This window comes from Stegodyphus dumicola, chromosome 2, assembly GCF_044657685.1.
Source record: "Stegodyphus dumicola isolate Sdum_Otavi_A_Nest chromosome 2, ASM4465768v1".
NCBI lineage: Eukaryota > Metazoa > Arthropoda > Arachnida > Araneae > Eresidae > Stegodyphus > Stegodyphus dumicola.
In genome coordinates, this window is record NC_140769.1 from 78,069,409 (window position 1) to 78,085,591 (window position 16,183).

Consider the following 16,183-nt stretch of genomic DNA (forward strand, 5'->3'; position numbering starts at 1 on the left):
CCATTAGAGCAAGGGTCTCCAAACTAAGGCCTGCGGGCCAAATATTGCACGCCACCAGTGTCGTCAATCAGACCCACGACAGCTAATGGCTTATTGTTGTAATTAAACTGAATTTAAAAAAAACACAGAATAATAATAACTGAGTTTTATTTGCTTGCTACGTAAAACTTAGTGACAAGTGTCCACTTGTAAAAATTACTAACAAGATTTACGTAATTGTAATTTTCCACTGACAATAGTTTGCAGTCGCAGACTAATTTTATTTATAGCATTCATTAAAAGAGATTTAAAATGCTCATCGGTTAACTTAAATCTGTAAACATTCTTTGTGTACTTTACATTGGAGAATATTTTCTTATACAAATACAGTCAAATACCGAAAATCCGCCGACCTGAAATCCGTGTTGCCTCTCAGAATATAAACATTCAGTTTATGGTTTCCGGAAATCGCAACATTGAGTACAAAATATTGAAGGAAAAAATACTTAACGAATAATGACGTCAAAAGTACCGAATAATAATGAGTCAAAACGGAAATACCAAATTATTGATATAAAAAAGTTAAAAAATATAAAATAAAACAAATAAGTTTTTTTCTCCTCTAATCTGCATCTAGGTAAAAAAGCAGATGATTCACTAAACTCTTTGTTCAAGTTCACGATTCACGTTGTTGTATTTTCTGAGCTTTGTTATTTCATTTCACGAGATTGTTTAGTACTGCCTTTTCTGGTACTTTTCCGTTTTGCCGGCGCAAGCGATAAAGTCGCCAATAATGGTACAACCGATGCCAAACGGAATATTCTCGCTGGTAACCTTTTAAGCCTCATTTTCAAAACATGTCGCAGCTTTTTCTTATCAGATTGACTGTTTCTTTCAATACTGGCATATAATTACATAGAATTTTTATCAGATAGTTCAGTTTTATGTCTAAGGCCATTTTCGGTAATTAAGTCAATTAGGATGCAATCAAAGCGCTTACCCGAAGCCGAAAATATAGAAAAGGTAAAGTCAAGGGTTAAATTCATCAATTCTAACGAGAATGCATTAGCGAAGTAAAGCACTGCAGTTTTACAAAATTTCTGAGTAAGATATTCGTACGAATTTAAATATTTCTTGCATTTAAACTTGTGTTCCAAATTAAGATTTAACTTGAAATTAACGTAGATAATGACTGAGAGCATTAGATTTTTGTAGAGTAGTTTACGTGAGATGAGATGGCTTGGGGTTACGTGATATAAACCGGCAAATCAGGATGTTGAACCATGAAAGCATAGTAAATTCTTCAATTAATGTCTTTTTACAAATTTATTGTCTTTATTTATTGGCTTTTTATAAAATTTTAAGCGATATTAAAATGTTTATGCCTTCAAAAAAAGAATTCTTAGAACTAACATTTTTTTAATATTTTTTATGTGTATACTTTAGTATAATGAGGGTACACTTTTAGCTTTAAGAAACTATTTATTTACAATCTTAGAATGTATAATCACAGAGAACTGCAATACCATCATAGTTCTATTTTCATATCTATCTCCAAAGTGTTGCCAATTACAAGTTACTAAATATTAAATGTTACCATTTACAAATTATTAAATATTACATATACTGTATGTTGTCGCCAATAAAGTCTGCTTGGCGAGATTTGCGCCAGCGAAACGGAAAAGTACCCCTTTTCTTTAATCCGGATATTTCATGGATAAATTAAGAATATTTTTAATTTCAGCCCTTTTTAATACGACAGATAATAAACGCACTCATGATTTTGCCGCTTGCAACGTTGAAAAATGTAAACACGTTGCATTGACAATGCAAAAAAAGCAAATTTTGCAAAAGATGGAAGCAGGTGCTACTCCTCAATTTATAACAGAATGGTATGGAATTGGACGCGATTGTGTATGATGTACAGAAAAATAAGGAAAATCTGTTGAAATTTTATAGCAACAGCGATTCTAACACCGGAATCCGAAACCAGAAATCTTTGCATGAAGCGAAATCGGCAAATCTCGATGCTGTGTACATATAATACAATGAATAATATAATTAATTTATATATGTAATAATAATTTAATGCATATAATAATTATTGCAATAATGTATATAATAATTTAATTAAATGTATCTATTATGCCTTATTCATTTTGCACTTTTTGTCCGAATATTATGCTTTATCTTTTCTGTCCTGAAATCCGCAAAATCCTAAATTCGCACAACCTCTGGTCCCAAGCTTTGCGGATTTCTGGAATTTTACTGTAGTACCAAAAACAAAACAGCCCACGAGTAAATTTATGCAAATTATAAAACTGTACCAGTTAAAGACTTAAAATTCCAACAAACATGGGTTTGGATATTTGTTCTTAATTATATTACTGCACTGTAAATCAATAATTTCCATTTGAAGTTCTGAGGCTTGGGTTTCAGTGTCAGTATGAAAGGGATTTTGAAAATTTTTAATTTCATTCATAGTGACATCAAAGTCTGAGAAACAAGTATTAAAATTTTTTCTCCAAAGCAATCAAAGCTTCAATTTCAAAATCTACGGGAAATTCAATCTCAGCAGTGTGGCTGGATATTTCACATTTTAAAATGTGTGAAACATTTTTTTACGTAATTGTGATTGAAACAGTATTATTTTCTGCAGGAACAATTTGATATAAGTGTATAAATCGGAAAGAAAGCTGTTTTTCTCCTTGCAATCTCAGATTCAGTTCGTTCATATGTTTTGTCAAATCTGTATAGAATGCTAACTTAAACAGCCCTTAGCTATTTTGTAATGAGAATGTTGAATTGTTATACTGCCCTTTTAAAAGGATTACTAGCATCATCTATTGGCAGTTAGTGTATAGAGAATACTACACGTTTCATACCCAGAAAATTAAAATAGTTTTGGCCGTTGGAAATTACTCGAGTAATCAGTATGGCCTTAAGGCTGGAAAGTTTGGAGACCCCTGCATTAGAAAATATATAAAGTTACTTCCAAACTATACATGATATATATATATATCTAATTATATTATAATGATATATCAAAAATAAAATGGTACTTACATATTTTGCAGTACAACTTAGATTCGTATTTAAGTGGATTATGCGATGCAAAGTTTAAAAAAGAAAAGTATAATTTTTCCAATGTTTAAACACTGTTACGGATTTTTGCCACTTGAGTGACCAGCACTAGTTTTAATCAGTTTATTTGTCAGATATTCTCAAAGCTTGACAGCACAGTCTTCTATATGCTACATCTGTAACTTCTCTCTTGATTACCTAAGAACATAAACAGAAATCTTTCCTTTCAAAATTCTACCATAATGGCTGGTAAAAATTTAGCCTGATTTCTTCCAATTTTTAGTATCAAGAAAATACGCAAGAACAAATAAAATTATCGCCTATTGCATGAGCTGGGATAAAGTGCAGAATTGCCCACTTATTTGGCATGTTGTATTTGGCACTTTTTACGAGATTGATAAGTGCGCCAAATGTGGTATCCATGTCGATTTTGTCGTTTTGAAAGGCAAATTTCAGAGCATTTTTGCACACGCATATGTATTTTAAATTATGAATTTCTTTTGAGCGCGAAATTCGGAGCATTTTTGTGCGTGCTCAGTATGTATTTTAAAATTTAGAATTTCTGAATGGTGTAGACGATAATAGATGGTAGAGGTGAAGTTATTTTAAACAATAATTCGAGAACATTTTGAGAATTTGTTACTTTTCGTTCATCGGCTGAGCGGAGTGGATTACCCCTTTTCAGGTAAGTGAAAGTATTTTAAATTTTCAGTGTTTTGTAATGATTTTAAGTGTTTGAAACTTACTACGCTTTTTAAACAATTTTTAGTTTTTAAAATTATGTTTTTGTAAGGATTGGATTTTCATATTTTAAAATTTTTTGAAAGTATTAATTTTTCAGGGTTTTGTAAGGATTTTGTGTTCTTTAAACTTACTATGTTTTTGAAATGATTTTAGTTTTTAAAGTTATTAGGTTTATTTGAAAGGATTTCCAGTTTTAAAAATTTTACACTTATTTGTTTGGCGCTTTTTACAAGATTAAGAAGAATTGGATTTTTGTCAATTTTCTTTGACTTTTTAAAAGAAAATAGGTAGATGTATACGAATAAAGTCAAGAGAGTGTGCAATGCCATTTTTGTGCAATTCTGGGATTTTTTTTAAGTAGGTTGATGTGTACATGGATACCGAGCTTGTAAAATTCTTAAAAACGCGTCAAGCAGTGGGTGATTCTGCACTTTCCCGAATTTTTTTATAGGTGAACGTATTTTAATTCACAGGGTTTTGTAGCAATTTTAAGTTTTTGAAGCTTACTATGTTTTCTTAACCATGTTTGCTTTTTTTAAATTATTATGCTGTTTTTAAAGGATTTTCAGTTTTCAAAATTTTGCAACCACTTTTATTTTGTATTTATTTTACCTGTTCGCCATTGTAAATGTCATGCCTGGCGTAGCGTCTTCTGGAGGAGTTGCAAATCTAGGAAACAAGATGCGAGAGGACGCCAAGTTGGCGATTTTGAAAAACGCGCCAAGCAGTGCGAGATTCTGCACTTTCCCCCCATCAGCTGTGTTTAGCAAGGCAAAATGGCTTGGCTATACACGTTAATTAGAATGTTAGTTGCTTATTTCCGAACCAGCAAAGCTTTCAAAAATGCATTCCACTAAAGTGAAGAATCGCCCACTTGTTTGTTTGGCGCTTTTTACAAGAGCAAGAAGAATTGGGTTTTTGTCAATTTTCTTTGACTTTTTAAGTGAAAATAGTTCAATGTGTACATCGATAAAGCCAAGGGAGTGCACAATGCCATTTTTGTGCAATTCTGGGATGTTTTTTAAGTGAAAAATAGGTCAATGTGCACATGGATACAGAGTATGTGCAATTCTTAAAAACGTGCCTAGCAGTGGGCGATTCTGCACTTTCCCTATGCATTCAGTTTATAGTTTTCTATATTTATGTAGCATTCAAATTAAACCAGTGAGGCTAAGATAATGAACATGCCACATAAATCTAAATAAATATAGCAATAATAAACTTACAGTTTAAAGAAACTCTGGGTGAATCTTCGGATTATGGTAACTTGGCGATTTTTTGGCGACCAACCCTGCTACAGCAACCTGCTAATTTTTTTGGGGGGGATGCCATTTTGTTTTCAGAGTAAAGTTTTTTTTTTTTTTTTTTTTACTCAACATTTTTTCCAACAATCTGAATTACGCTTATGCTAGAACTTTTATGGAACAAAAGTGCTTAATCACGACGAAGATTAGGTGCGAAATTGGGAAAAAGTGCAGAATCGCCCACTGCTTCGCGCGTTTTTAAGAATTGCACATACGCAGTATCCATGTACACGTCGACCTATTTTACTTAAAAAAAAATCCCAGAATTGCACAAAAATGGCATTGCACACACTCTTGACTTTATCCATGTACACATCAACTTATTTTCACTTAATAAGTCAAAGAAAATTGACAAAAATCCAATTCTTCTTACTCTTGTAAAAAGCGCTAAACAAATAAGTGGGCGATTCTGCACTTTAGCAGCGAAATTGTTTCTAAGTGCTTATTAGCTAAAATCACGATCAGAATTTTCTGGAAAATGTTACATGACATGTCTCATGATCTCTCATTTTTCTGAGACAAAATAATCTGTGATTCGAACTGTGTACTTCTCAGATTATTGCTAAAGTCCTACCCAGTGGCATAACTAGAACTCTAGGGCCCTATGCAAAAAAAAAATTCTTGTACCCCTAAATAAATTTACAGTACTACCCCCCCCCAAAATCGAGGTTTTCAGGAGCCAACATTTTGATAATGATTTTTAAAAGATTAGGATTAATAGTTAAAAATCTGATATGGACACACACGACTTCCTTATATCGCCTATTAAATTACAGATGGGAGTGTGTAATTTAATTACACATTACCATTTTTCGCATGAGAGTCAAACTTCTAATTTATTTTTTCATAACAGTACAAAACTTTCCCAAGTTTTATGGAACAAAAGTATTCCCAAGTTTTATGGAGTATAAGCATAGGAATTGGGAGACCGAATAAAAAGTTAAATTTCGTTATTTGCCTTTTTTTTTTTTTAATTTGACATAGCCAAAATATTTTCCGTCATTTAAAACACTTCTGTAATGGGCAGATATGACTACAACCAACGATTCTGAAAATAAAGACCCGGGTAAGGGGGTGATATGTATATGCAGATGTACATTGCCAATTGCAATAAAAAAGAGAAATTCACAAATGGATATTATAGCAGCCCCATGTGCAAAATTTTAACGCTCTACGACTAATCTTTTTTGAGTTAGGCGATGCATATATACATACGTGCATGCGAATATACAAGTGTTTGGGAAAAAAGATTATTCTGTACGTACAGATGTAACGCCCCCCCCCACACACAAAATGGATTCGGTTTGGTTCATGAGATTACAGCAAAGCCTCGAGGGCCACCTTTCTAGGAAAAGGGATACCTTTGTGGAGGTCTTTTTAAGGGAAACTGGTTCGTATACATGTTACACATGAGGAAAACTACAAAGGCTCATGCAGCTGGCCGTTCGGGGGAGTCGAACTATCAGTGTTTAGTAACTTTAGTGCTCGGCCGCTGGCGGGCCCCAGATAGATTCGAAAACGGTCAAAATGGATATTTCCATTGAAATATGACAGCCGAAGTTTTTGGGGATTACGATTACTTTGTACACGATATTCGTACAAAGAAATAAAAAAGAGAATTTTTAATTTCATCCAAAAGCTTAGTTTTCAAACAAATACTACTTAAACAATTAATTAACTCATTTTATGTAGCAGAATTCAAATATTTAACAGTGCTTGAGAGCACTTTTATAACGTTGTTAAGGCATTTCTCCCGCCTTCTTGGCATGCTTACGTGGTGTAATGATCAGCACGCTCAGCGCGTATTTGAGAGGTTCGTGGTTCGAGTCCCGGCGAGAGCTTTTCTCATTTGTGATCTTTCCTGCTTTCAAAAAACACCTAATGTCTCTACAACATCATAGGCCTCCAATAATTTGACATCAGGTAAAAAATTAGCTATGTATGTAACCATTGTTACTTTTTACTAAAGTTATCTGGATTTAATCTCTCTTAAACTAACTGAAATTGATTTCATCTTTTACAGATTTTTTTCATATTTAAGCAATACAGTCATTTGCTTCCCAATTTTTCTTTACAATACAGCTTGCGATATAACTTCTCTCGCGCTTTTTTTTTTTTTTTTTTTTATGGGTAACGTTTGCCAGTGGTGTATTCCTGTCGACTACATCTGCCCTTATTTGAAATTAACCAGCATGGTTCACAATAGTCTTTGTTAAGTTCAAGTGAATAACAAAGCAAAATCTGTCTCTAAAACTTTATTTTGGGGAGTTATTAATCGCTGCATAATGAACAGAAGAAAATGATCTACTGTCTTTATTTTGGGGAAAATCGATATCTTTTGGCCTAGAAGGCCGAAATTTAAAATAAATCCTTTCTTATTCCTTGTAAGAATTTCTGGATGACCAAAATCGGATGAATATCTTTCATTTTTTACATCTCTAAGAGTGGTTGGAATATTGTCTGACCTTTCATCACCTATTTTATGATAGTTTGCCTTCTTCGGTGATTTCATGCCGAAATATTTTCTGGAACATTTTATAATTCTTATGTTCCGAAGATCTTCTTTCTGCCCAAACCACACAAGAGGACTTTCGGCTCGCCACATATTTAGACTGCCGCCATGCTGCACCGACAATATGAACATCCATGCCTTCCCATCTCTGGGATTCGAAACCGGACCCTTCGGCACGGCAGCCAACTTTCTATTCAGTTGAAGTTTTGGTGCTACTTTGGTAGACGGTCGCACGGATTTTGGCGATTTTTCTTTTGGCGAGTAATACAACTTATGGTAAACCCATTGCTGGATAAGTTATTTATGGTAACCCATACTTTGTTGTCATTTTATTAAAAAAATAATGCATTTTATTATGCATAACTTACGTGTTTTAAATATTATTTATGGCTTCTAAATATTAAAAATAAATTTAATTTTACATTTTTATTTAAAATAAAAATTTTGTTGTTTATAATATTTTATATAATTTTAACGTCACCTTACTTAAAAAGTAATTGGTTTTATTAATATCTTTAAATTTAATCTAATGTTTTAAACATTATTTATGGCTGTTAAATATTAAAATACAATTTAATTTTGCATTTGTTTTAAAAATGATTTTATTATGAATAATTATTTAAATAATTTTAATTCTATGCGTGATGTAATCAGCTTCCTGATTGGTTACTGAATATTTGTGCATTACCACGGCATTTTAAAATTTTATTACCGTAATTTCCGGAAGAAACGACGCGCCGTTTACGTGTTTAAAACTTAAATTTTCAGCGGGTGCAGCGTTTCTACCCATGTGACGTTTAGGTGCACTAAAAATAAAATATTTCCTATGATGGGTCATTGTACATAGTTTGGATGGCCTTGTCATTGTGCATAGACTTGTGCTGTTCCCACACAAAAGACCACTCAGTTGCTTTTTACGAACGTTATTTTGTCTACATTCTTTCCCTTGAACGGACCTACGTGCCTTATTCACCCTAAACGAGATCTCAGAACAATAACATTCTTCCCCCTTTCAAATCAACATTCTCATCAGTTTGAATAGTCTCTCTCCTCTGCCATTCGATGAATCTTCCAGGACCCATCCTCTCCCCACCCGCCTTTTCTGCAATTTTTTTCAAAGGTGGACACGACTCCACCTGCCTCGCAATAACGAACTCTGACGTATTTCCCCTTCAGCATGAATGGATTTTTCTTGGCATTCTGCCAGATACAGATCCCATTAGTTTGGGTACAAGTACTTGTTGGATAGTTTTTAAGACTAGCGTCTACATCCCAAAATGGCAGCCTATGAGAGAGACGATTCTATTGTTTTCATCAGAGAGTAGGGAAGTTAGAATGGTTTTCTGAGGAATGCAACGGCAGTGGACTATATGTTTGCTTACATTTGGAAGTTCAAAAAATTGCTAAGGTGGATTGCCTTAGTTTCTACGGTTACTTAAGGGAAATATTAGGCAGTTTTTTCGGTTTGCTGATAGAGGGCAAATAGACAATTTACCTTTATAATCCGCGTTTATCTATTTAAACTTCAGAAGATTTAAGATGAAGAGAATATATTTAACACAACAGAACGCAAGCTTAAGACTTGTAAATCTTTTAAAAAACAATACATCGATAATTAAAAATATTATTTATAGTTCATTATTAAAAACTTAACTGGTATGTCATATATCAGGACTTGAGTTTTTGCATCTATACGGCCCACAACGATGTCACGCGCAATTTAATCTATTGCGGCGTTTCTGTGTAATTTTAATTTTTTTCCCGCCATTTTTCTCGAGTGCGGCGTTTACGCTGATGCGGCCTTTCTTCCGGAAATTACAGTATTCATCTCTTTGAATTCGTCAGATTTCAAATGAAATGGATGTCTCTGTTTTGAAGATGAATGTTGTTATTGGTAATTACCAAGAATTATAGGTATTGGAATAAAAAAATTGCCCTTTGAGACCTTATTTTGGCCAACCTGTCTTTCCTAATCAAAGATTTATTTATAAATTGTTAATAACGTCAGAGGAAATTTATTTTAAATTTTTGGAGGAAACATAGCTAATTGCTTCTTCAATGAAGTGCGAGATATGTGGATAACAGATGAAGATGGTTAAAAGAGCCGATTCAATCATGATTTAGATTTTTTTTTTTTTTTTTTTTTTTTTTGTGGTATTTATCAATAAACAAGAGGTTGGTTGATCTTTGGATTATGGTAACTTGGCGATTTTTTGGCGACCAACTCTGCTACAGCAACCCTCTATTTATTTTTTCGCCAACATTTTGTCTTCACGAAGTAAAGACATGTTTCTTTTCTTTTTATTTACTCAACAGTTTTTCCAACAATCTACTAGCCGAATTACACTTATGCTAGAAATTTTATGTAACAAAACTGCTTAATCATGACAAATATTAACTGCAAAATTGGGAAAAAGTGCACAATCGCAAACTCCTTGCGTGTTTTTCAGAATAGCACATACACATAAACCATTTACACGTCGACTTATTTTTAATTAAAAAAAATCCTAGAATTGCACAAAAATGGCATTGCACACACTCTTAACTTTATCCATCTACACTGCTATTTTCTCATAAATTACAAAAATTTCACGAAAATGCATGAAAATACTCAACGTATACTACTCAAACGTATTCCAAAATACTACAAACACATAACTCACAAAATCATGATCATTAAATTAAAATATAATTAAATTAAAAAATACTACTTAAAATATAAATAAGCACATACATTAAATTAATAAAAATTAGATTACAATCCTAATTACTTTAAACTAAATCATTGCTAATAACAATTTTCCAAAAATACCATATTAATTTATTTACTCCTTACATTTAGAACAATGCATAAAAATAATATCCTCAAATGATTAAAAATACTAACTTACCGAATATTCTTCTGAATCTTCATTACGTGGCACATGCACTTCCCTACAGAAAGAGTTCCAATCGGCTGCAGTACTACAGTCAAAAGTCGTTAATTCGGACACCCATAATCCGGGCCTCAAAGCTACAAAATTTCTGCGCATGCATCTCATTGACGCATAAGACCTTTACGGCTGCGAAAATGCATGTGCGCATGCCCAAAATACGTTTACGCATGCGCGTTTAATGTATAACGGACGGTATAAGCTAAGCTACAATTACCTAATTCAGTTAATGTTGCAGACTGCGTTGTTCCTTAATCTTCAAATTTGATCCGGCTTATTATTTTTTGCAGACTGTTAGAGCAATTTTATAAAAGTAAGCTTGAACTTTCGATTATATCAAATAAAATTTCCGATATATATTTGCTAATATGTAAAGGATCTACAAAGCGAAAGTATGTTTCGAAGTTCATTAAACAAAAAGTGGAATTGCTGCAAAAAATGGATAAAGGCATATCATTTGTTTATCTAACCATTCCGAAATCTGCTTATCAATTTCACACTGCTCTGCGGCGGGGGCACGCCGCGGCGCGCAGTGAATTGGAAGTTGATCTGTTAGCACTATCCTTATCTTCAGGGCAAATGTTTTTATTTTATTTGGCTTATAATTCCTTACTAAATGTAGTATTTCATTTCGATGTACTCCGTCTTTGATATAATTTAAATCAAATTCCTCGTCATTATAATTCGCTTCCGATAGCGAAGAAAGTAAAGTAAACAAATAAATATTAAGCTTTTTTATGTAAATTTTGATACCCTTTAGATCATAATTGTTCTTTATTTCATAAATTACGTTTTCATATTTTTAATGTTATAATTTCTGCATGCCATCTTACCAGATTTAAACTGATGATCTATAATCCGGAATCGCCGAAGTCCCGACGAGTCCGGATTAACGACTTTTGACTGTACTGCTAATTTCTAAATCCGAAATCCAGTAGTCAACTGGCAGTCTATTCACCCAGTAATAAGAAATTAATAGAATTTCACCCATACTCAAACTACTTTCAGCAAACCACGTACCCTTCCTTACACTCTGTTTCACAAAATGTCCATTTTCACCAGATTTCTTGCACTGCCATTCAAATTCATCTGTAATATCCTTCCTTTCACACAATCTCAACTTATTATTATTATCAGATAAACGCATTAAAAATTTAGAATTCACTTTACATAGCGCCATGCAATCTGAAAATTAATCAACACTATTTCACACAACACACAATGAAGCTTAATACAAAATAATATAGTACTACAGATATTTTTTCAAATTTACCCCCTTTTCTGATTAAAGAACTGTAATTCGTCCATTAATGTCACATGACATATCTCATGATCTCTCATTTCCCTCACACAAAATAATGCGTAATCGGAACTGAGTACTTCTCACATTATTACCAAAGTCCTAGGTAGTAACCTTTATCGCCTCTAAAATGTCGCCAAACTACCTGTTACCATATTCCAAAGATCAGCCAAGAGGTTAAATTACTCAAAAAAATGTAAGTACATATTTTTCTTTTATTTTATAATTGTATACTTCAATTTTTGTTAAAGAAATTAATACACTATTTTCAAAAATTGCTGAGATAATTATTGTCACATATGTTTTAATGTTAATTATATTTTATATAAAGTATTTTAAAGTATTTGAATTTAATAATATTCTAATTCTTTTAAATGTTGGTAGGATGGTTTTTAATTTGATATTCAATTTCAGTAATATTTTAATCTAATTAAACGTTGGCACAATGTTTTTATTCTCTTTTTTGCTATATGAAAGTAATAATAGACTTTAGTATTTTATACTCATAGTAAATGTATTTATTTACACTTGCCTGCCATCTTAAAAAAACGACATTTTCAACAAAAAATTAATCCACTACTTTACTATGCGTAAAAACAGCGTTTTTCAAGATGGCTGACGATTGTAAAAATCGTGGCAACGTAAATCGCCAAAAATCCATGCAACCGTCTACCAAAGTAGCACCGAAGTTTTGGTGTATGTAACACTGAATTCAGTTTTTTTTTTTTTTTTTTCTTTTTTTGTCTGCATCCAAGAGCCCCCTGTGTCATATGACGCAGAGGGCCCCTGGAAATTTAAAAGAAAACGGATTCTATTATATATATAAAAGAATCCGTCTCTTTTAGGTTTAAACATATAAATGTAGTTTAGCAGGACATTCAAGGGTCCTCTAAGCCTTCGGGCCCTTATGCGAAGGCATTCTTTGCACACCCTTCTTTACGGCACTGGTCCTAACTAGTAACCTTTATCGCCTTAACAAAATGTCGCCAAACTAACTGTTACCATATTCCAAAGATTAGCCAAACTCTGTTAGCAGCTTTTTTATAAAATTCGATATTATCCCCTCCCCCCAAGGATTTAAGTAATAATGCTTCTTACTTCATAAATTGACTTTAAAATCCAGAATCTGTTAATCTTTAATGAAACTAAAATTTATCACACAGACATCCTAGTCAATGTATTTTGTAACATGCAAAACAAACAACAGAGGATACTCAGTAATAGTGGTTTTGGAATTTATCAGATTGAACAATACTCTACAATAATTATTAAATAAACAAGACTGAGATTTGAAGCAACAAATACAAAATAAGATGCATTACACTTAAAATAAACAATATCAGAAGTTATAATAAATATAATTTTACTTGATTGATTTTACTTCACTTAAGTTGAAAAGCACACAAGACACATATGAATCACAATAATATGATTTTACGTACTAAATTACAAAAAGTAAACTAATAAAATACAAATCAAAGTCAAAAGTTATAACACTGAAATACGCAAAATATACTTACCCACAGACAGCTATGATCAGAATCAAAATATGGTAATAACCTAAACTATCATTACAGTATATAAATGTTACATAATATTATTAAAATAAATTTACAGACTGTAATTATACATGATAAAAACCATAAGAATTGCATTCAAAATGAAGTACTCAGAGAGAAAAAATCTACTTCTTATATTGGGAATAGTAATATTTAAAAAAATTCCATCATCAAATTCGAACATGCCGTTATGATTCAAATAACAGCAAACAGTTTTTACATACACGAAATGTGCGTCAAAGACCAGCATTTATCATGGTACTTACTTCATATATATGTAAAGCATACAAGAAAATGACCGAAAAAAATATCTTATTTGATAGCCCTATACAAATCGCTACTTAACTTCAAAATCACAAAATTCGAACTTGTGTTTCTGAAACATATGCACATAACATTGTTGCCAAAACAGATTTATTCCCGCCAAACAATTTGAAAAACCGTTGCACCAAACAAAAAAAGCAATTACTACACGGGCAATTTTTTTTTTTTTTTTTTCCCAGTATCTACTAGGAATTTTTGTGGTTCTAAAGATTCTATTATTTACGACTACCTGATTATTTCGCGACGTTGGTGATTTACTCTAATTTTTACTACTTTTATCTGAAGCTTCAATGTGAGTTCTAAGATATTGCTATTTACTACTTTGAACGGAGCTGTGTATGAAAACGCTTCTTTTTTTTTTTTTTTCCCTCCCTAATGTGGTCTCGAATTGTATATGGATATATGCTTTTGTCTGCTGCTGTGTTCTGAAAATGTATGAAAATCAACTTTTGTCTGATGCTGTGTTCTTTGTTTCTGTTGCGTCTCATGGGGAAAATATGCATATTACCTTTTATTCCAAGTTTGGTCTTACAAACATTTTTATTTGACTTTTTATTTTCACTTTCCTGACTTAAGACACTTTCCTGACTTAAAGTTAGCTTCTAATCAGATTTTAAAACTGTTATCAAACTGGACCTTCACTTTTTTTTTTCTTTGGCTTTACTGGCGCTTTCATCTTACGCAGTGGCTAATCGCACCGACGGTGCGAATAGCTAACAGGCTATTCACACCCAGGGATAAATAGAAGGGCTAGCTCATTTCTTTGTTCGACTCCTCGCCGACGCGAGCCTAATGGGGGGGGGCGTAAGAGGCAATAATTTGACGTCACTGTGATGCCACCTGTCCTGATTTCTCGCGTTTTCCTGCGTTTAAAACAGTAGTTTCATTGAGCTACGAGACGATTTTCTAGAGGTTATATATCCCAAATTAATTTTATTAATATATATATCTGTTTTCTAATAATGTATATATTTAAAATAATTTATATATATGTAATTTTAGTCAGTTTTTATTTTAAATTCTATATTGTAAAGTATCGTTTACGTAATATGGCTTTTTGCGCTGCTGTAACGTGCCGTAGCACTTACAGAAGTATGAAAGGATGAGATATTTTATTTCATGGGACCAAAGGATCCAAATGAAAGTTTGCTTTTGACGAAAGAATGGATACACAAATGTCAAAGATAAGATTCTATTAATGTGAAGAGCGGAAAAATCTGCAGCGAACATTTTCTATGCAGTGTTTATGAAGATATGAAAAATCGCTTGTTTGGATAGCCACAAAAAGAAACTGTTGAAATGGAATACTGTGCCGAAAATAAATTATGATGGCAATAATAAATCGAAATTGATGATGACAATAATAAATCAAATTTTCATGATTTTGAAATAAAACTCACAAATGAAAATGTAGATCATCCTGAATGTTTAAGGATAAACAAGGATGCATTGATAATTTGAAGAACAAAATAATATCCTTAGAAAATTGTATTAAAGTATTGAAAAATAGAGAAAAGAAAAATATTAGAATGTTTGTTCAGCGACAAAGAAGGTGGACGGCATCTAGACAGAAATTGGTATCAGAAATTAAAATCTCAAATAGCGAAATTTGGGGGGGAGCACAAATCGGAGAATTTGGAAAAATGTTTAAAGCCAATTTTTATAAAGACGCAGATTAATGCATTACTGAAAAAGAAGAAAAAAATCAGGTGGACTAATAAAAATATTTCACGTTGCATCGTCATAAGAGCTCTGTCATCTTAAAGATATGATTTTTGGAAAGAAAAAAAATTAAGAAAAAATTTGGAATATCTTTACCTAGTATTATCAAATTAAAGAAATGGTGTTTATTTTATTTTTTAGTGTTTTTTAAATTTTAGTGTGGTCCAAGAATTCAAAGTAATGTTCTTACTCTAAAGAAGGAAAGAGGCGAATATTTGTATTCTGTAGAAAAAATATGCGTTCTCAGTTTCGACGAAATGCACATAGATTGAAAACTCTGCTATGACTCTAAACTGGACTAAGTTGGTTCTTTTCAAAATGTGCAGTTTGTTTTAATCAGATGTCTCATTTCGCGCTCTGCCTCAAATTACTGAAAAACTGCGTTTTAGATAGAGGATTTGTTTTAGAAGATGTAACTGTTTTAAATTTTGATATTATTAAAGAGGTTTTAAATAGAGATTGAGAAGAAATCAAATTGTGTCACAAACTAAAACCAAATTATTTAATGGTCAAGGGAAGCGAGAGACAAAAAGTCGCTCCAGAGAAAGCATTATTTTCAAAAAGTACCGCAAAAGGTATACTCTACCCCACAGAAAATCAAAAAGCATCTGACTTCTATGAGTTAATCGATAATATCTTCGGTATTATGAATAGTACCAAAACAATACCAACAATAATAACAAGTATTTAACAAACTAATATTGTTAAGTACTTGTTATTCT

The 16,183-nt window shown here is 32.3% G+C and overlaps 1 protein-coding gene across 4 annotated transcripts in view; it reads right to left on the reverse strand.

Moving 5' to 3' along the window:
* The window catches only part of LOC118204558 (uncharacterized), a 140,506-nt gene extending 126,070 nt beyond the window's left edge, over positions 1-14,436 (reverse strand). For 2 of the 4 annotated variants that reach the window (XM_085810784.1, XM_085810785.1), the window contains exons 1-2: positions 13,682-13,834; positions 3,046-3,261 (exon numbers count right to left, since the gene is read on the reverse strand). The gene's annotated coding sequence lies outside the window, so the exon portion shown is untranslated. Of the gene's footprint in view, positions 1-3,045; positions 3,262-13,681; positions 13,838-14,247 lie in introns of those variants that run through there. The other 2 variants (XM_085810786.1, XM_085810783.1) reach the window with 2 other exon arrangements.
* Positions 14,437-16,183: the final 1,747 nt, after the last annotated feature.